This window comes from Sinohyriopsis cumingii, chromosome 5, assembly GCF_028554795.1.
Source record: "Sinohyriopsis cumingii isolate HCF-2022 chromosome 5, ASM2855479v2, whole genome shotgun sequence".
NCBI classification, from domain to species: Eukaryota; Metazoa; Mollusca; class Bivalvia; order Unionida; family Unionidae; genus Sinohyriopsis; species Sinohyriopsis cumingii.
In genome coordinates, this window is record NC_142965.1 from 13,664,592 (window position 1) to 13,688,364 (window position 23,773).

A 23,773-nucleotide genomic window follows, 5' to 3' on the forward strand; every position below is an offset into this window, starting at 1 on the left:
CAAAGTATACATTTAAAAATTAACACTACAAATGAGACAACGCTTAAGTACATACGGATTATAATCGTGAGATGGCAAAGAATGGTTCATATGTTGAGAGGTAACCAATACACCAACAAAATAAGAGTTTGTAAGAACATCTTATTTCCTTCTTAGATATACTTAGCCATAATGCAAATTGTTTCCTAATATGAAACATGTAAACATATTCCGACCATGCTGGAAACAAAAATAGTAAATTTAATTTAGTTCAGCGTAAACTGTAAGTTAGTTCTTTCCTTTTGGCATGGTGTCTGAATAAAAAAGTATATTTCTCAAATTTGCTAACCACTACACTGTCATTATGTAATTAGATACCTAATTGATGTACCATGGTTGTATACATATATCTATAAATATATATAGTTTTGTGGACATGTACGGTTGAATAATACCATCCCGTGTTTGTGTAGGGAAATGCGTACATCACAATCGCACTCGTAAATTTGAATCAATACCATCTCATGAATGGTTAGGGGCCGTCCATTTAGTATGTACGCATGGGGGGGGGGGGTAACCCAAATGCATAGGCTTGAGCATGGAGGTATACTGATAATATATGTACGCATTTAAGGGGGGGGGGGGCGCTGAAACCTCGAAAATAAGTTGTATAATACGTAACCTGTTCGACTTGGTTCAGTAGGCTTTTGCATTTTAGCGGACATAAGACAAACTTGTCCCACCCAGTCACACTATCCTGACACCAGGCCGACTAATCCGAACACTAACCTCTTAATGATCGGCACCAAAAGAGGCAGCTGCTAGTACCATTTTTATGTCTTTAGTATGATTCGGCCGGGGTTTGAATACGCGACCCCTCGCATCCGAGGCGGACGCTCTATAGACACATTGCACCATCGGAGAGGTCGCTTAGTAAAGAATGTACGATACTGGTTCCTGTTTTTCATGACAACTCGACCTGGAGACCTACCTGATGGAAAATGAAGGCGCATTATAAGGTTATAATATACGAGGCCATAAATACATAAATATTTTTAAATTATAATTTTCGAGCAATTAGTGTCTCTTAGCATTTAACAAAGTCTGCTTGCAGTAGCGTACTAAGGGGAGGGGGGTTACAACATACTTCGATGCTAATACTACTGATTTCAAGCATAAAATTAAAGCTAAACAACAGCATATAACATGTTTACATATATTATTAAGTACGTCTTCATTTGTCTTTCCGTGCGCCAAATACCTTCCAACACAAAGATTTTCCATATAGGTAAATTAGTTGTACCAATCTTAAACAACCATATATTTCGACATATATAATATCAATGTATAGGTTTCTCATCAGTTTAAATCGATCTGTGCCAAAAAATGTCGAGAAAATTAATAATAAAAAAGTTGGTATTTATGACTCATTATTGCTTGCGACTTTACCGATCTTCATATCCTTGATATGTGCATCTACCCTTCCCGTTTTGCGATAGTAGCACATACTTGGATGCTAATACTATAGATTTGAAGCATATAATTTAAGATGTACAACATTAAATAATATGTGTATGTATCTTATTAAGTACGGTTTCATATGTCTGTTTGTGCACCCGATGCCTTCCTATCCGAACGGTTTCCATATAGGTGAATAATTTATACCAATAGTAAACAAACACAGCTTTTGACAAATTTCATATTAATATATAGGTTCTCATCTGCCTAAATCGATTTGTGCCAATAGACGTGTGTGAAAATACAAAATAAAAAAGTTCCACTTTTTACGGAATATCGGGTGCGACTTTACCGATCTTCATATGCTTGCTACTTTAATACACCCTTCCCGTTTTGTGATTGTAGCACATACTTCGATGCTAATATTAGAGATCTGAAGTATAGAATTAAAACTATACAATATTATAAAATGTGTGTATATATCTTAATAAGCACGTCTTTATTTGTCTGTCCGTGCGCCTAGATCCGACCTATACGAAAGTTTTTCATATGGGCGAATAAGTCATAACAATCGCAAAAACAACGGTTTTGACACATTTGATATCAGATGACAAATTTGATTTTAATTGATATGTTTCTAATCATACTAAATCGATCTGTGCCAATAGACATGTGTGAAAATGCAAAATAGAAGGTTTTGTTCTTTTTACTGAATATCGGGTGCGACTTTACCGATCTGCATATCCTTGCTACGTGAATCTACCATTGCCGTTTTGCGATCGTACTACATATTTCGATGCTATTGCTATACATCTAAAGCATATAATTAAAGCCGTACAACTGTAAATAGTATGTGTATGTATCTTATTAAGTATATCTTCCTTTGTCTGTCATTTCGCCTAATGTCTTCCTATACGATCGTTTTCCATACAGGTGAATAACTCATAACAATAGTAAATAAACCCCGATTTTGACAAATTTGATATAAATTGATAGGTTTCGCATCAGTCTAAATCGATCTGTGATAGTAGAAATGTAAGAAAATGCAATATGAAAGTTTTGGTATATTTGACTCTGTATCGCTTGTGAATTTAACAATCTTCATAACCTTGATACGTGCATCTTCCATTGCCGTTTGTCTCGGTATCACAAACTTCAATGTTTATAGTACAAATCTGAAGCATACAAGGAGAGCTATACAACAGTATATAATATGTGTATGAATCTTATTAAATACATCTTGATGTGTCTGTATGTCCGCCCAATGTCTTCCACAGCGAGCGTTTTCCATATTGTGTATTGTTCCACTTCTATTTTTACACTACTTAATTTTGACCTAGTTTAATAAACACCCATTTCTACAGAGGACACATCTGTCGCAGCCTCGACATTTTTTTACACTTATCAGCATTGAGTCACTCGGACAAAAAGATTTGTCAAAAGTCATATCATTATTATTAATGAAGTGAAACAAGGACACATACGATGAAAAAAATAATACATTTCTCCAATTCACTTTTTTCCAACCAGGAAGTCCTCTTAAAATCTTTACCAACTATTCTGACAAGGCAAATACAATTCGTTCCATACCAATCATCCAGTCTGCTACTCAACATGTGTTAGCTATGTGACTCACAGCTGATAACTGCATCTCCATCACCTTTTTAGAATTGTGTTTTGTGTTTTACGTGAATATGTCATTACTGATTTTCTGAGGTGGTTCTTGGGTATTTTACTTTGGAGTAATGAACATGAAACACACGTTTATGGTATATTTCATAAATAAATCAGCATCCTCTACATTACTGCTAATTTAAATAAAATTACGTGTATTACTATTAGGATTTTTCTCTCAAAAATAGGCAATTTTACTTTAATAGTAAATTTTCAAACGTCCATTAAACTAATCTTGATATTTAACTTATTTTGACAAATTAATTCTTTCTAAATGTCTTCTGTCTCCTATTATTTGCACTATTAGAGAAATAAGTTATGAAGTATGCAAAACAGTTTTGTACCTTAAACAGTACATGTACATTAAAGAATTGGGGTTCTGCATATTCACAATGCCATTTAATTATTGCAAGGATGTTGTACACTAAATCCAGTATTCTTTTATTATAAGTAAACAATTGTATTATTATACCATCATGATTTTCCCCCAATTTTATTCTTTCAGCTTTTCCAACAAAATATCTGTTCCAAAACAAATTTTTTGATAAATATAGGAACAAATTCTGAGTAAACACCATTTTTCTTTTGCTCTCGTTGTTAATGGTAGACTGAGAGAAGAAAATGCAGCAGCATATAATATGAACTTAAGTGAAGTTATGAACTTACTAAGCCTGGATTTAAATAAATGGTATCACTTGTATTTCTAATGACAGCCACAATCCTCTTAGTTTGGGCTCAAGACCAGCAATAGTGAATAGAGGTATTTCGAAAGACATATAACAGCTCACTCATTATAATGTTACTAATTAGCATTATTGAAAACTTCTTAGATATCAAAATAAATAGTATATATGTATGGTGCTTGTTGGCGACATTGGCAGATTATTCACTCCACATCCTGGTTCCCGGGCAGTTTTGATCTCTCACAATAATAATCACGGGCATAGTGGCTCGTTACAAAGAAAATCAACAGATTTGGGTTCTAACCTGTAACACTATTAACATATTATATTGTTACAGGTTAGAACCCCATCCCTTGATTTTCTTTGTAACGACCCCCTGTCATCATGGGCAGTAAATTTGAAACATACTACTTCCGGGTCAATCTATTTTTTAGGTGCAATATATACTAGTACATAATGGGAGGTAACTCAAGTTGTGCTATTCAATTCAATTCATTAATGAAAAAATGGAAATAAATAGGTAAAAAGGCAATTATTTATTTTGCAGATGAATATTTATCGAATATTTAACATTCAGCAGCGTAAATATGCATTTATTTTATTGATATTTGTGGCAAGAGTGCAGAAAAGGACGACGTGCTTCGTGGGCAGATGGAAATCTGCCCACGAACTTTTATCTGCCCACGAAACCGTCTGAGGACGACAAAACTGCCCACGACCCACCTTAAATAATAGTATATATATATATATATATATATATATATATATATATATATATATGGGTGTGTGTGTTTGTGATTCATATGTTCATTATATTTGTCATACGCTACAGTCGACACTAAGGCTTTAGCGGTTTTCAGATCCTTTAAGATGCCTCTAAAATGCAGTAATGATAAATGTGTTTGAGGTCAAAGTAAAGGATAGCGTTTTAATGATCTTTAGGCAGAGTTACATACCCTTGATTGACTGTACCGCTCACAACGGTGTTTAGCAGGTATATCCATGTACAAAAATCACGCGCATGAAAAGCTTTTTTTCAAGTAAGCTTTGCGTATTGCATGTCATTTTGATGATAGTGTTGATAATTTCACAAAGACGAAAAAATAACCCATTGCTTAAATAATAAATGCTAATACTTTAAATAATATATTTGTATTTTGTGCAACGGAATGGAATGAAAAAAAAGTAGGACTTAGATATTCGGTTGTGAAGAAGATAACCCGTGAACGCCTTTTTTCAAGTATATCTGAATACTGCTTTGATTATATGACTATTTGTGTGAAGTGGCACAATATTGACTAGTAATTTATATCCGGGTGAACAGGTGTGTTCCACACAAAAATCATTGTCAAACATTTTTCAAATAAGCTTCTGCTTTGAGCCGAGTATAGCGGACACGAGATATAGCCTCCTATTGTGCTAATATGCAAGTATCTTTTAAAGCATTTTTCAATCATCCATATATATATATATATATATATATATATATATATATATATATATATATATATATATATGTGTGTGTGTGTGTATATATGTGTGTGTGTGTGTGTGTTCCACAAAAATCTATTTCCCAAGTGGTATTTTCGATGAACATTATGAAAAGTTTCCTTTGACGGGGAAAACAATTTTAATTTTTGATCCGTTCCATTTAAAAAAAATTAGCCATGGACGAAGTAAAGGGTGAAAATTTAAAGTTCAGTTCCAATCCAGCTCCTCTCTCATTATACACTCCAATAAATTACATCATCAGAAAGACTAAAACAAATTTTCAAGCTTCTTTATGCTGAGCTTAGTGAACAAGAGGTATAGCCACCTATTATGCTAATATGCAAGTATTTTTTTAAAAAAGAATATATATATATATATATAGTTACGAGTCTTTGCTCTTAAATAAGTAATAGAAAAGAGTGAAGACAGCAAGCTTTGTAAATTTAGCAAATAGTTTATTTCCCTAGAATACAAAGTGACACTGAAAAATGAGAAAAAGGAACTTACGGTATTGTGAAATAAATCCACAAATAATCCAAGAATTTAAGACACAAGTCCTATCAAAAAAAAGTCCTGAATAAAACTCAGTTCAAGTCCCGAAGAGATTTAAAATGGATGGCGATGACGTATATGTTATAGTCTGCGATGTGCTGGTGTGCCAATAGTCTTTTGTTGAATCACATAAATCTTATTCCAGGTTTGAATTCAGTATAAATTTCAAATGAATGTCTTTACCCAATAACTTTGTCAGAGCAATTTTGTATTTGCAGAGAAAATAATCACTTGAATTCAATAATTTGAAGAATATAAAATTCAGACCAAACTGGACACAACATAATACAACTTAAAGTGCTAGATGTTAAAGCACGATTGATACAATCCTCACAGTCACAAGATAATATAGTTCTCTGCTTGATCCCAGGTCAAAAATTAGCATTTTCTAAAACCAACCATCACTTATTGGAAAATAACCTTTTAGAATGATCTGATGAGCCTTGTATGTTTACAGCAAACTAGACGAAAAAAATTCACGTAGAAATCTCCAAAACCCTGACCCAAATCAACATGCTTACCTGAATAATAATTCTGATAATTAGCTCATACACATAGAGAATAATGAAGCTATTATTAGTTGTTTACAAAAATCAAATTTGTTATTTTTTTTTAAATCAATCAAGTCAAGCAGAAATGAAATCAGTTTTGGACAAGGTCCAGCAAACAATGTTACATACCAATAACATGTAAAGAAATTTAAAACAAAAATGTAAAACAGACATTTAAATTAAATGCACACACACACACACACACATATATATATATATATATATATATATATATATATATATATATATATATATATATATATATATATTGAGATTTGGGTTCTTACCCGAAGCAATATTTCTTTTATAAGCGCGTGCTAAATGATTTCAGTTATTGGAAGATAACATCAAATCGGTGTCAAGGGTATCATATGACATCATTTCAAATTACAAGGCAATAAAAACGACAGTGTATATGAACCTTGTGATAACGGTTTCAACATGATGGCAGCCTTAACTCAGTCTGGGAATTCCAGCCTTTCCACCTAGGGGCTCGAACAGGGGCAAAGTCTAATCGTGGATGGAAAGCCATTCAGCAACATAACGGCATATTTGACGTGACAATTTCTACAAAACGCGCATTTGACCGAACAATCATGTTCCTGGAGATTGTCAATTGCAACAAAAACTAGAGAGATAGCTGCCCCCCCCCCCCTCCCCCCGATATTAAAAGGTCAGGCAAAGCAGATGAACCTTTGCTATTTCCTAAAAGGGTCCATGGTTATACACGTTAAAGACAACTACACGTGACAGTAGCTTCTCGTGGGTCGGTGGTTCTTTCCGGGGATTTTGCCGGGTCTTCCTCCATTATTAACACTGGCCGCCATGTATAGCATAGCATGTGCTGAAAAATGGCTTTAAACCCTACAGCAACAATAACAACAACAAATACACGCGTAAAATAGACAACAGTATATTACATATTTGTAGTTTAATGAATCCAATGAGTTATTGCCGATACTTCATATGCCAGTGCATAAACAAATGAGAAAGAGAAGAAAATCTAACACTCTGCCAAGCGTCCCCACCAGAAATAAACTAAGGAGGATCGGTGTACTCGTGGCGATATATTCATTTAATGGATCAAGCCAGGGTTTAGTTTAAATTTGTCCAAATTGAAGTAAAACATGACGTATTGTTAGAACCTGCGGATATTCACACTTACAAATTTCACAATTTGGACCAAAAGTAATTTAGGAACGAAATTTAACCAAAAACTTTACAATACTCACTTTATCAAACACTGACCGAAAGAACCCAAATACAATATAGAAAAATCACTGTGAATCTTCACTCGAACGTGCTAGTAATGAAATGTTTCATCAAGATGTCTTTATGTTTGAGTGCAATTGAACCGGAATCAGCGTGAGGCCGAATGTGCCATATCAAATCGAAACAAATAATAACCTACTCTCCAGTGTACAGTAGTCCCTCTCTCGATTTATTTAACGGATATCCGTAAGACAAATGAAGGGTCAATATTTTTTTAATGTAGATTCACAACAAGCAGCCATACATTGTGCATTGGGATAGTATATGATTTAAACTTTAAATGTAACCGTTTGTGTTAGGTCATTTTGCTTTTCTTTGGTATTATATTCTGCGGCGTGACTGGTTGTTATACCGTCACTGAGGTAAGTGTGGTATGGTTTGGGGTGGTGTGCTCCCAATATTTAATTTAAATTATTATAGAAGTCCCACCCAGGCTCGATTTAGGTTGGAAGTTAAATTAGTGAAAGATATATGTACGGCTCCGAGCCCCCAGTCAGCAATACCGACGGTTGAATGATTGAATATACAAAAGAGTGAAATTCAACAAATAACAATTTAAAGAAAATGAAAATATGAAAAGGAATGTCACTCAAACATCGCTGAGTTATCTTTGACTGGTTGAGCCGTCGATTCATTTTCAATCCGTTTCTAGTTAAATTAAAGTGGTGCATTCGCCCATTGTATCATACGTTTTGGAGTCATATCAAAATTTAGATTCCTGTGTAAATCTTCTACTAATGTTCCTGCTGTGTTATTTCATTCAGACAACCCCGTGAAAATGAAGACAAAATGGGTGATCACCCGCCACACAGACACTGCCTATGTAAGGTAAGAGTACATAGGTAATGATGCATTCAAAAAAGCGTTGGTGAATATGGTAAGAGTATACGTGGAATAGCAAATATGTATTCAGAAATGGATGGTTGTTGGTCAGAAGTTTCAGAAGAGGAGATGTAAAAAAGGCTTAACCTGTTTTAACAATCTTTGTTAACACCTGACAACTCTTTGCAGCGCCACCCAGATCTATAAAAACAGATATACTGCAACAATGTTGGAAAAACATGTTGCCGTTTGAGTGTGTTTGCCTTCCATTCAAATCCTAAACCCCTGATCCTTTATTTTTCTTTTAGTTGTGATAATGAGTGAGTAATGATGTTTTTTATGTGAGAAAAAAAGAACACATCAGGCACCCATACTCATTTGGTCTGTAACTCCGTTTTGGTTTTGGGATTGTATGGTAATAGTTAGTTTGTCTTGGTTTTACTCTTCTTTACTTCTACCGTATAACCGTTGTAATACTGTGTGCTGGTCTGTAGTTATGGGTATTAGTACTTATACGGTGTTGCGGGTCTTTCACTCTGTATATCGGTGAGTACGTATAAGTGCTGGTTAGTGAAACTGTTTAGGTAAGTAGATGTAGGTTTTGGCTTGTAGGTATGGGTGCTGTTCAATAACACTGTATTAATGAGTTGGCATGTATTATGGTCTTTAGTGGTGTGTGTTGGTGAGTAGGTGTGAATACTTATCAGTGTTGGTAAGTAGGTGCTAGTGATAGTCAGTATCCAGTATCTTTTTCAATTCCCAGATACACAATCTGAATCCTATAGGCGTTTCTTGACATTACATTCATCCTTGTGGCCAAACTGTCGACCCATATTCAGCCTGCATGTGTTTTCCACATTACATTCCCTTTGTGCGCAGACAGTCCCGAAATTTTAACCCTGTGTGAATTCTATGGAGTAATGTTAAATCCCTGTTCTGTTCATCTGTTCAAATTTTAAAAATCGTAGCCGCAATATTAATTCCCATTTTGTCTAGTAACATACTTTTCCCATATTTTCCCATTATATTACTCTAAATAAAGAAATTTAAGATAATTATATTACAATTGTATTACTAATTATGAGGAACAAAATACTTCAATATATATTTTATACATTACTAAACATTCTGAGTCAGGAGACCGTTAAATGTACCTTTTGTCTATCAGATAGTTAACTACATTTACCTACTTTAAGTCTTGGCAAAAGAGTTCTTTTTCCCTACAACACATAACAATAAAGTAGCATGTTGTATTAACTCGATTAAAAGAGAGATTGCAGCATTTTTGACGACGGAGTTTCAAACTAAATGGAAATAATAATGGCTTCTTTGTTATGTGTTTTTGAGAAGGTTGATATAAATCTGCTAAGTTCAATGGAAGGGTATTTATTGCTACATCGGTGTAAACGTCCGTCCGTCTCTATTTAACTTCCGTATTCTGAGGTCTCCACTGAAACCATGCACGCCTTAACACCCTATTTGTTAGATGAGATAGTATCGATTTCCTATGTGTTCATATAGTATGAACGTATGAAACTGTTTCGTGATTAAGTTTTCCAGAGGTAAAGATATATTAGATGAAACAAAATGATATAGGCCTGAATAAATGCATTGCAGCGTTTGTATGCTTTCTACACATGAAGTTCACCTATGTTAAAGTTTCCCTTTTACCACATTTATAAAATAAAACTTAAAAATATGAACTGTGATCTAAGCTATCAACGTAACCCTGAGTTCTTTGAGGTTAAGCAAAAAAGAATGAATGGTCGATATTGTTTAGGCTTGTCCTTGATCACAGTATGGCGTAACAAATCACACATTATTTCCTGATTGTGCTATAGTACAAGTCACGTGGACTATGTAAGCGCATTTACTGATATAAGTTTAAAAAACAATTTTATTTTTAAAATTTAATCGTAATATAATCATAACGAAGTTTATTCCGCCGTGTTTTTTGAGTGATCTACACATTAATTATCATAACACAATTTCCAGAGGAAAATAATCGATCTCTATAAACTTTTACAATGGCGATTTGGCATTACACTGGGTCAAGAATGTCGATATTGGATTGAACTATTACTAGTAGAGGGGGGAATCAGGTGTACCATCGCGAGAAGAAGTCGCACGCATCTTCACTCGTCTCCTGTATTGATGTTCGACTTGGAATGGGATAGAGGAGTAGCAGACAATTAGTTTTATTCTTAGCATGTTCATATGGCATTTCTTCAAAATGATAATTTAGCATGATGTAAAATTTAACTAAATAAATCTGAATTGACAGCCGTCTTTCGAGTCTTTTACGAGTATGAAAGCACATACTTCTATCAGAAAAATAGGTATTAAGTACGAATTGAAATAAAATATATAACATACCTTCCAAACGATATATAGGAATTTACATAATTGGGTCCAATTTATTAGACTTGTGTGCCGATTTCGTCCTGCTTTTGTTTCCCCAGGTTCTGTTTGTAAATGACGACATTGCCGCGTATCTGTTTATGTTGTAGTACAACTTTTTCCGTACTGCAGGCGCGTTCTGTCTTACGTCATAACGCACGACGCAACCAGTTTAAACGAGATCACCCCACTTGCTTGACTACGCCTAAAAATGGCGAAGTACGTTATCAATGAATTTGCCGTTAAGCATTTTTCAAGGCATCTATGCAATAATCTTCAATGGAATTTTAACGTACAAGGGGCGAAATAAAGTGAATAAATGCCATTTAAAGGTATGTGTAATTAAATTCTCCAAGATAACACATGTAGCTGCAAAAGGTGACAGAATGCGTAGGTGAGTTATTTGACCACAGGGACGGATACTCCAAATTTTCTTTGTAACGAGCCCCTGTGTATGTGACTTGCACGATAGGATAAATCATTCGGGCAGACATTTAATTTTTGGATCAGAGTTCCACATATGAAGTGCAATTTCCATCCTTAAACTAGAGAAAATATTACAGTAGCTATACATTGATAATGATCGATCGATATTGCAAGTTCTTCATAGCAAGCCTGTCCGTTAGGTTCCTGCCTTCTTATGCAAGATTGGATTCATTAAATACGGTCGGTGCAAGAGAATATGCATTCTCCTTGTGCAAGGTATCCGTTGGAGAAAGTCCAACAGACATCAGTTTGTGCTCGGTGACTTGCAATTCACTACAAGTGGCTAATTGGATTTAGATTTCCTAGCTTACGGTTGCTTCGTAACGGCCTAGTAGGTAAGTTGGTTTCAATTATTAACCCATTATAAACACAAGACAATAAATATGTCGTAGAGTTGTGAATTATAATAGTAGGGTGACATGTATCAGTTTTACACAGACAATTTAGGTCCAGGTAAATGATACCGATGAAGCTCTCTTGTGTTGAACTTCCTACCTTTCAATCTACCAGCCAACCACACCTACCATCCTACCAGTCTGACTAATCCCTTATCCATCTCTACGTTTATCTCAGTATTTATTCGAAATTTTTTTAACCATTCCATCTCCTGATTGTTTTCGTCCATCTCCCGTTGAAAAAAAGTATATACAAAAAGCCAACGTCGCTATTAAACAACATATCAGAACTTGTGTGTGTATATATCCACTTATAAATGGAGATTGTGACCACACATGTAATGACATTTCATTTATCGTACACATGGCCTTAAGACCAAATAAGCTTACGGGATGACCCTGCATATTACGTACTTCGTATGACGTTGGTCAAAATCATTCTATGCTCAGCAACAACCGGAAAAGTTGCAGCCAAGCTCCAGTTTGAGCATTCTCGCACAATACATGCCCTTCAGTTGATGCCTATCCGTAATCAGATATGGCCGCTGTTATTAAAAACAATATAACTGTTAAGTATAACATCCCAACGTAATTATTGACAGCAAGCGTCCAGGAAGAAGCCATTTCAAATTGGTGCAAATAACACAGATTTTCAGCAGAAGTTGATCAAATTCAATCGCAAACTTCGATAAATATGGCATTTAATATTTATACAAGCAACACCGAACCGCTTTAAATTATGGCTGCTGTTAGCATTAAGATACTTGCAATGACATTTTGACCAATGATACAAAGCAACGGGGCGTAAAGGCGTTTAAATTTTATAATGAACCTAATCTGTTATCAGAAATCTTCGAACCACTGTTCTCATAGTTAGTAAAAATAATTGAAGGAAACAGTTATTTGGCCAACAGCCCTTGCATTGGACTATCAGACAGATTTCAGGCACATAAGTGTTTTCAGTCCCAATTGGGTGTTTTCTTATGCTGAAATAAAATAATGAAGAAAAAAGAAACTAGTAGAGAATGTTATCTTCTCAAGTGTGTTTAATGTAGTAAACATGTTGTTTATTTGAGTCCCCTAAGCACCTATACAACTCGCCTGTGTTTTTTCAATCCAGTACTAATATAGAGTATTAGTCATATCACATATAAAACGAGACTGGAATTTCCGCTTAAAAAAACCCAGTTCGGGAGATATATTTAGAAAATATTGGTTAGTAGTGGCTGCAGTATGTCCTAGGTTAGGGCCAATAAGCTTTGAAGTGTATGACGGACCAAGCCAGACCTGCATAGTATACAACTACTGTGCGAAAAATGACCAGTGTTATATAATCTGGACTGAGATGATATTTTTGGTAAGTGTGTTTCATAGTACAGGCTAAATTGAATTGTCTCGCTTTATGCACTGCAATTGTAACTTTTGTTTAATCGTTTCATCCTTTTTATACGCGATAGCTTTTGAACATTCCTTGTTGATTGATTACATATTTTGCTTGGGATTGGGCAACGTGCCCTTCATCAGCCTATTGATGTAATAATAAAATGTGACAACATGAATTAAGAAAAGCAAAAAAATAAAAATAAAAATAATAAAACAAATGCAAAAGTGATATTATAAAATGGAGGAGTGGATGCAGATGACTACGAAAACTTTGCCATATGTGTACATTCTCTCTGAATTATTTAGAGGCTTCATTGTTTGCATCGTAGAAATAAAAACTCCGAGAATGAGTGACAGAAAACTTTGTTTGCAGGGGAATGGTTGGAAACAGCCAGATTACTTTCATTAGTTTTGAAGCTCAACTCTGATTAGGGAATTGTCACCGACTCGACCGTGGCCTAGTGGTTAGAGCGTCCGCCTAGCATGCAGAAGGGCGTCCGTTCGATACCCGGATGAGTCATACCAAAGACTTACAAAAATGGTAAAAACAGCTGCCTCACTTGGCGCTCAGCATTAAGAGGTTAGTGTTAGGACTGGTCGGCCTGGTGTCAGGATAATGTGACTGGGTGGGACATCATGCTACATGTCTGCGGCATGATGCCCCAGTGCTAGACATCACTATAAACTGCCACACTGCAGACATCGTAGCGATATGACTGAAAAATTGTTAAAGCTACGTTAAAAATCCAAATCACACACACACACACACACACACACACACCGACTCGATATTTATTTTTTATTAAAAAATGCAGTTGTTGCGGTTAGTGGACCACTAAATGAAAATACGTAATTTGAGGACTTTCCTTTTAGAGAGCGGTTGATTCTGATCAGAAATTGTTGATGGGATACAATACTATTTTTGTTGTATCGTTGCTTCATTTAATCGCATTTTACACCAAAAAATACGGCGTGTATCTTCTACATATCTGGTTTATTTCAATAATTCCTTTCTTCGTCGTACGTGCAGACAAACTGATGTAACTTTCAAGTTAATGCAACTTGGAGACATCTTTAAAAAGTTTTATTTTAGCACGTTTTCTGAAGAGATTACGCTATCTAAATATCGACATGTAGAAGACAGCACAAGCAAGGACTGTTTAACAAAATATACATGAAGGAAGACTATGACATTAAGTACGTATACACGTTATATTTCGCACACTCAAGTCTCAGTTTATTCACTTAAACAAACCAACATACTCTATACAATAATTTCAATCGAATCGACCGCTTTTGATTTTATTTTATTTTTATTGTTCGTTTTGTTTCCTTTTGGGATTAAAATAACTAATAATGTTTTCGTAATACACTGACAGCTGGGAATTCCACGTCAACTTAACCGTCAGAGATATATTTAGCGGTCTGCATTAATTTACCGGCAATTAAATCTGTACAGTACACTTTTTCAAGGTCCGACAACTGTCTGTTAACTTCTTTTTACCATTTCAAGAGATAACTTGGACATTATCTGGATGATTATTATATGCATTGCTCAACATTCCGTTAGTTTAAAAACCAGCTTAAACGGGCATCGCGTATCTGCGAACCTATGAATTCACCGGTCTACATAAATTAAGAGAATCTGGGCACATAGGTTTAACTGTGTTTATAACATTATCAAAATTAAACATAGTTAAACATAACAAAAAACAAAAACAATAATCAGATTATAAACAGATGATGTCAGGTAGGTTCTGTTTAAAAAATTGAATTGTTAGATTTATTCACTTGAAGCAACCGGAGTCCTCTTTCTTATTATTGATTATCTGCTCTTGGTTTTTGTTTGTTTTGTGAACAAGAGCAATAGTACCGTTGTCGTCATACTGCTAGGTTAAACGCGTAGACAACTGGGAATTGCCGGGTAAACATTCCCCGCGAGATATATTTATATATAGCCGACGTGTTAAAAATGTTCAGACAGTTACAGCCGCAGGAAGACTTCTGACAGGTCGTACAAACACCGAATTACGTAGAGTAATAACTGAACATTGACACTAACATTTGAATGTGACTTGATTTGGATGATATCAGACTTGAGAAAATGTGGCTTTATGGAATACGTTTCCTTCAACCATTCTCTTCGTCTTGTGTAATGTAATTGTTGAATCTCGGGGCTTGGTGATCGGTTTACGAATCAACGCATTCAATTTATAGAAAAGCAGAACAACAATTACTGTTATTGGTTTAGCTGTTGAGAATAAAGAGCTCGACGAAGACCATTGCAGTGCATTCAGGTTTAACGTGAGTATTCCGAATTTAGTTATGACTTTGTGTTTAGGGCCGGACTTAGGCCGATTGTTAATTTTTAAAAATATATCTAAAGAGAGAAAGTAATTTTAAAGCAATGGAAGAAAAACTTAAGTTCATCATCATATAAAACTTGTTGAAAAGTTTATTTCCAAATGCCGTGCTTATAGGGGGCCCTACGCGTAAATCTGGAGGGGGATAGGGGCTATGTCATGCCTACGTGATAGGGGCTATGTCATGCCGATAAATAAGAGCTAGCATTGAACCTGCGACCCTTGGATGATGTGTCCGACATTTTACCAACTGAACTACCTCGGCTTACCCAGGCGGATAACTCTGGTGCTGTGCACTTTTCTGACTAGACATTTAGTTATCATAGTTGTCACGGAAAGAAACAATCATCTCTGGTAGATTGCTGTTACATCATGCAGATATCGTAGTTAAGGTTACTATCTTTCAACGAAAAGGCATAACCCAGACAGCTTGTTGTTTTAGCAATCAAGTACCTGACCGGTTCAATACTTTCCAAACAACGACAGCAATCAGCGTAGTCGTATTGTTCAATGATAAATATCTAACCAGTCCGATAAATCTCATACAAAGACAGCATTCAGACTACTAATGTTATGGTCTTAAACTAAGTAACAGAAAAGAGCGAAAACCAACAAGTTTTGTAAAATTCAACAAATAATTTATTTCCCTAGAATACAAAGTGAAAATGAAAACAGAACTTACATTAATGCGAACTGAAATCGAAATAGTCCTAAAAGTTTTATCACAGGTCCCAATGTGTAAAATTCCGACTGAATTCCAGTGGTATTTCAAATAAGTTCCAATATTGAATGTGATGTGCCTGTTGTCTCGAACGTGGTAACGTGCCAATGGCCTGAAGTATGATGATGTACAAAGAATCATTTGATGCATCACAATAATATAGTCATAAATGGTTCTTGTCTAAATTAACTATAACTCCATCTTAATGTTCCATTCAAAGATTATTACTGATGAGCACTTTGTATTCCAGTGAAAAAGAATTTGAATAAGTAGTCGCACCCAAAAATGAAAAAAAATGAACACAACATAAATCCTGATTCTTCCTCAGATGTGAAATGCAAGAATTAGTAATTTCTCAAGGAAACAAGATTATAAACCCATCTATTTGACATAGGTCGTAATGACCATTTTCTGAAAATAGTATGTTACATAATGGAACTTTCCATTCTAGAACATTCTAAGCCGTCAATAGTACAAGACCTTGCGCAAAAATTATAATAAAGAACATGATAACTTAAGATAGACCCGGTTTATGATGAGACATCCAATGTTCTAGAGCCAAACCCAAATAAATATTTTACCTCTATTGATAAAGATCATCATATTTAACCCAGATCATACTGTTTTACCCATATTGATAGAGAAATATTAACTATGTATTATTTGTTTGTAAAATAAGTTACTGGTCAGGTACAGAATGAAATTGATTTTGCAAAAGGTCTGGTCCAAAATACAATTATGCATAACAAATAGTCATGGAGAAAAAAATAAACAATAAAAATTAAATGTACATAACACGTTAAAACAACCTAATTAAATAATGAATACATATGTACGTGAAACGACCTAATTAGATAATGAATAAATAAGTAGGGTAGAACAAGATAATCAATTGTGAATAAATAAGTATGGTAAAACAACCTAATTAGATAAGGAATAAATACGTACTGTAAAAGCAACCTAATTAGATAATTACTAAATAAGTACAGTAAAATTGTTTCAGTGTCTAACATAACCGTATAGTCAAGGAGAGAGAGATAAACCGACACTTGGACGGACAGAAACAGCAAATGGTAACTCAAGCAATACAAATTCTATGAACATTAAATAGGTTGATGAATGTTATTTGGATCACTAAATTCTATTACACAAAATGAGAAATGTGACTACTTGTTCCGTTATTGAAAGTGAAAGTATAGATATTTTGCTACATTAATGAATTCTACATAACGGGAAGAAACTGCAACTTAGGACAAGTTCTTCAGTTACACAACAATAATCCGCAACACCGGATTTCATTCTATATGTTTTAACTATACGGACAAGTTTCATGTTTGTATAATGCTATTACAGTCTCCAATGCCTTATGTTTTTTCACTTTGCATTTAGATTATCATACCCATCTAATAGTTTATTGCGATAATCTACTGAGTCTTCCTGCTGTCTTTAATGTCGACGATCTAACCGGACCGGTGGGATGGTGGGATGGCTCTACAACGATAGTAGTCTTGTTATGATTACTATTGAAACAGTTCGATTTCTCTCAAAATCATTGATTGCGTAAATGTATGTCCTGGGAGAGAGAGAGAGAGAGAGAGAGAGAGAGAGAGAGAGAGAGAGAGAGAGAGAATAAGTAAATGAAATAGGCCTACATATGGGAATAGATGCTTGAATATCATACACAAGGGAAAAAGTAGTCCCAAACGTACTATCACCACTGAGGCAATGAAAGTGGTATCGCCTCTATGGCGATTTAAATTTTATACCAGTGATATATTTCATTATCTCAGCACGAACTAAATAATACAATATATTATTTTGAATAATTTCGTAAACAGAATCGTTCCTGTGATGTATGTCCATCATACAATCTTGGGGCATACATGTATAGAAAACGCATTTTAAAAAAAAATTCTTCTATGTCTCTTGCCAAGGGTTTAGTCATTGCACCAAGGTGATGAAGGACAACTAGAAAATAAACGATTTGACATGTCTCTTGTATATACCATTAATGGATTTTAATGAGATATTTAGAAGTAACAGACAATGCATCACAGCATATTTTTGTTTTAAATGTAGACAAGCTACCTCACTTTTCGCAGTTTGCTGGCCAAGGTGCTTCTCTCTCTCTCTCTCTCTCTCTCTCTCTCTCTCTCCGCTTCGGTGGCCTAGTGGTTAGAGCGTCCGCCTCGGATGCGGGAGGTCGTGGTTTCGATCCCCGGTCGAGTCATACCAAAGACTTACAAAAATGGTACTAACAGCTGCCTCGCTTGTCGCTCAGCATTAAGAGGTTAGTGTTAGGACTGGTCGGTCTGGTGTCAGGATAATGTGACTGGGTGGGACATTATGCTACATGTCTGCGGCATGATGCCCCAGTGCTAGACATCATTATAAACTGCCAAACTGCATACATCGTAGCGATATAACTGAAAAATTGTTAAAATTACGTTAAAAAATCCAAATCACACACAAATCTCTGTCTATGTCTGTCTGTCTGTCTGTCTCTCTTTCTCTCTCTCTCTCTCTCATAAAATTAGAGGTTGGGGTTGGTATAGTGACATACATATGACAGTTTCTCTCTCTCTCTCTCTCTCTCTCTCTCTCTCTCTCTCTCATAAAATTAGAGGTTGGGGTTGGTATAGTGACATACATATGACAGTTTTCCAAATATCAATATAAAGTACTGGACAAAGAAATAGAAAGCGTATAACACTGGTCAACAGTGAAATCATTACTGACTTGAAAAGGCCCTAATCTGTAGTATTTTGGTGTGCCGAACACGAATATAACCGTGAAAAATTTGTATTGGCTCTCGTTTTGAAGATATTCATATACCTCATTTTCTATGTTTCACTGTGTAAATTTCTCCAGTAGGACTGCAGCAACATCCGGAATAATGATGTAACGTTGCATAATACCATCATGCTCACATCATCCACAGTTGATTGCATCATTTTCTGATGCAATGCAATACTAATGCCATGCGGCTGCTGAAGTAAGTTGACGTCAGCAGTGTACTATACATGTGTAGGCCTATTATACTAATGCCAGGCGGCTGCTGAAGCTGACGTAAGCAGTGTACTATATAAAGCCCAATCAGATAGGTTCAGCATTTAAAATATTTTAGACGTTGTGCGAGACAGTTCAAGCTACTGTTACATAAAACTTATTATTTTATCCATTTACGTACAATAAAGAACAGTAATGCCTCGAAAGTGTGTTAATACCGCGGACAATTTTTGCTATATTTGTGGGGAAGTGACATTTGCCAACCAGAAGAAAAGTATCAATTCTCAAGTGAAGAAGGCATATCATCTTTACTTCGGATGCAAGGTTGGTGACCAAGACAAGCCTTGGGCTCCGCATATATGCTGTGCTACATGTACAACACAGCTTTCACAGTGGTTGAATTGCAAAAGGTCATCAATGCCGTTTGCAGTCCCAATGGTGTGGAGAGAGCCAAGCAACCACCTAAATGACTGTTACTTCTGCTTGGTTCCTCCTCTTTCCGGCGGAATAACGAAGCGAAAGAAGTCGAGAATAGTCTACCCAAACATTCCGTCTGCATTGAGACCAGTTCCACATGGTGAGGGACTTCCTATTCCAGAACCTCCAGCAGAATATTCTCTTGATTCATCTGACGAAGACAAAGGTGAGTCGACCTGTTCTTCTCCTGGTCCATCAGCATGCAGTGATCCAGATTTTCACTGTGGTGCATCATCAACCCCACACAGAATAACACAGGAAGAACTAAATGACCTGATTCGTGATTTGGACTTATCAAAGAACAAGGCAGAATTGCTAGGATCAAGACTCCAACAATGGAATCTTCTAGAAGAAGATGTCACAATTACTGCATATCGAAAGCGCCACCAGCAATTGGAGCCTTTCTTCAGAAAGGAAAGTAATCTGATATTCTGTTCCGATATTGAGGGCCTCATGAATGCTTTAAAAATCACTCATGACCCACAAGAATGGAGACTATTTGTGGACTCTTCGAAACTGAGTCTCAAGGCTGTGCTTTTGCACAATGGAAACATTCTTCCATCTATTCCAGTAGCGTATGCTGTCCACATGAAAGAGACATACGATAACTTAAGGCAGCTACTGAATTCCATTGAGTATAACAAGTACAGCTGGCACCTCTGTGGTGATTTGAAGGTAGTTGCCCTTTTAATGGGACTGCAGCAAGGATATACAAAATACATGTGTTTCTTATGCGAGTGGGATAGCCGAGCAAGGGAAATGCACTACATGAGGAAGGAATGGACTCACAGGCAGAATGTAGCCATTGGAGAGAAGAATATCCAACACCCAGCTCTGGTTGAGGCTCAGAAAATCTTGCTACCACCCCTTCACATCAAACTAGGTTTGATGAAGAACTTCGTGAAAGCCATTGACCGGACTTTGCCAGCATTCCGATACCTGCATGAAAAATTCCCTCGACTCAGCAAAGCAAAGATTAAAGAGGGAGTTTTTGTGGGTCCTCAGATTCGAGAGCTTTTCAAAGATGACCGGTTCAACAACTTGCTGGAAGGTGACGCGAAACAAGCATGGAATGCTTTTCGCCTAGCTTCTACAAACTTCCTCGGAAATGTTAGGGCAGAAAACTATAAGGAACTAGTAGAAGACATGTTGATGAAGTATAAGAAACTTGGCTGCAATATGTCTCTAAAGATTCACTTCCTTCATTCCCATTTGGATTTCTTTCCTAGCAACTGTGGTATTGTTAATGATGAACACGGCGAACGTTTTCATCAAGATATCGCAACAATGGAACAAAGATACCAGGGAAAATGGTCCACTACAATGCTGGCTGACTACTGCTGGACACTCCTCAGAGATGCTCCCGAACAGCTGTACAAGAGACAGGCGAAGAAATCTAAGATGTAGTCAATGACTTGATTTTTTATAGGTAGGCTATTACAGTTGACCTTTTACTATTGGAATGCATTTCGTTATGTAAACATTAATTTCTTGCAGATTACAAAAAAACTAGAGCCAATTTTGCAATTTGACTGTCATATTCGTGTTCAGCACATAAAAATTGATAAGAATTGACTAATTTTATTTCAGTAACATGACTTTTGTAAAAATTTGTTGTCCAGTGTAATCAACCAGTCTATTTACCGAACAGAGAAACGCGATTGCTCGTGGAAGACCATGTGAACTGAGCACGTATTCTTTTCGAGCTTTGGTCTGGTTTTTTCTATTTGTTTGCTAACAGTCACAATGTTATTTGAACCAAACTGAGAAAATTCAGACAATCAGTTCCCAATATTTTCTCACCTTTAAGAAACCAAGCAATAGCGCTCACTAAAACTCGAATCAGCTACTTAAATACTGAGTGCTAAACGTAAATTCTGAAAGGAGCTTTGGAAAGAAAAAAAACAATTTAAGTGGCCCAGTGTCGTAATTAATCGGTTGAATGATGTATTCCTCCGTGCATACATTATTTACCTAAATAGTTAACACTAAACTTTGACGTTCACGTCACAGCCACCGTAGTCTCTGTAGGAAATATAATCCCCATATATCACCATGTTTAAACATCAGTTGAGTCAGTAAGAAAAGAAAAACAAGAAGGTACCGCATCCTTTCAATATTTTCAACGTTAGCCGTTTATATTTTGTGAAACGATTCGTTTACGAAATTAAGATTTGACAGATACCACTATGTGACTGATGCAGCGATCCGACTACAACATACTATATGTGTCACGATACAAGATATTTTTCCGTAAGAAACATTACTACTGTTCGCCGAAATAAATATACCTCGAGTCCAACTTAAGCCTGCGTATCAAACACTGTTATAGAAAGCAATCTTAGATGAAAGGAATGACAAGGACAGATACACGCAACACCACTTAGGGGATATAACTCTTCCAGAGCTCGACAGGATGAGTTACCCTGTGACAAGGTATATATTTGTACTGTTGTGTATCATATTGTTTCAAAAATCCTCAAAAATACAATACATGATCTACATATAAATGAATTTAATCTCACTTATAGTTAATGACTCAACTTTTTTTTATTTAAAACAAATCCTGACAGAAACTGTATTTCTTACACGCTGCACTAATCACAGCTAGCTTTGATGGTGTTTTATTCTAATTACAACATACCAACACGTAATTCTCCCCACCCCCACGCTATGCGCCTTACGGGTTTGGGCTTGTAGATTTGGTACCGTTAAACCACGAAGTGTGATATAGTGCTGCATATACGCTCATAAATTTCTGATAGTTTGAACTAGCGGAAAGAAACTGTCGTAAATTGAGAAGAAAATTAAATCGACACTACTTTAGAGTCAATCACACGGGACAACTGATCTTTTCTTGTTAAGGGAAATGGAATTTGAACAGGCCGTAACCAGTGTAAACAGGTAAGTGCCTATGCCTCAGTGAGATTATTTTTATACAAATCAAGAATGTCGTATGTCTAAATTAATATGAACGAAAAATATCTTCGTTTCGTACTGACAAGTATAGTAACGGCTGTATTATTACTGGAATTTTTAAGTGTGCGTGTGTGTGTGTGTGTGTTTCTAGTTCGGAACTAAGAACATGGTAGTCAGTAGCAAATGTTGACCACATACGTATCGTGACCTTTTCGTGCCATGTAGTTTTGTATAAGACTGTATTATCGGGTTCCAAATTGTTTTCAAGTCGTATTCCAGATACTGAGCCTCGGGAGTGGAACTGTGAACAGTTTCAAAGTGATGACTCAGGAGCCATTTCAGTAGCCAATACTGGATTGGATCAATAACTTCGCCTTTCCATATAGACAAAGTATATGTGGGCATCTCAAAAGCTTTCAGATTATAGTTATGGCTACAGAAGGTAATGATGGACACATTGGCATGACCTAGGGGTAAAGCTGGCTTTGAAAGAAAACTTAACGTCTACTTATGTAATATTCCAAAGGTGAAAACATACTCCACGAAAGATCCTGATGTACCTTGAATTATGTCAGAGATTTATCAAGTAGGGGCTTGCCTTTGACCTCCCGTACTCTTTTCTCTTGTTTTAGATTCACGTTGAGAGAGAGAGAGAGAGAGAGAGAGAGCATCGCCTATTCATAAATATTGGGTATGTCAATTTTTACGAGTAATTATGGCTTGAAACCTTTTAAACGTTAGCGGATTTTTTTTGCAGACAAAAGCAAAGACAATGCAAATATAAAAGAACATTTAAACAGATTAAGTGTCACAATACTGCCAAAGTTTAAAACGTTTTCATTTATTTCATTTTTTAGATACAATCCGTTCTTAAGCATTGGACATGTATTATATGCTCAATGTTTGCGCCATTAACTTTTACATCGTCGTCATTTTGCAGTATGTCTCCTTACTACACGACACGTGTGCCTAGAAATAGTATCGTGTGTTGGGAACTACTTTTTATTGTAAACAATGTATGCTCATATAGCAGACATGCAGTAATGAAAAACATCTAATAAATTAAAGACTTGTGTTTATAATGATTCGCAAATCGAATGGTTCAGACCATAACCCATGATGTCTAGGGTCTTTACGA

At 35.8% G+C, this 23,773-nt stretch overlaps 1 protein-coding gene across 3 annotated transcripts in view; it reads left to right on the forward strand.

The window, feature by feature from the left end:
- Positions 1–12,116: 12,116 nt before the first annotated feature.
- LOC149798658 (uncharacterized) overlaps positions 12,117–23,773 on the forward strand; it is a 91,187-nt gene continuing 79,530 nt past the window's right edge. The window contains exon 1 of one of the 3 annotated variants that reach the window (XM_089957503.1): positions 12,117–13,120. The gene's annotated coding sequence lies outside the window, so the exon portion shown is untranslated. Of the gene's footprint in view, positions 13,121–15,126; positions 15,451–22,474; positions 22,621–23,773 lie in introns of those variants that run through there. The other 2 variants (XM_089957501.1, XM_089957504.1) reach the window with 2 other exon arrangements.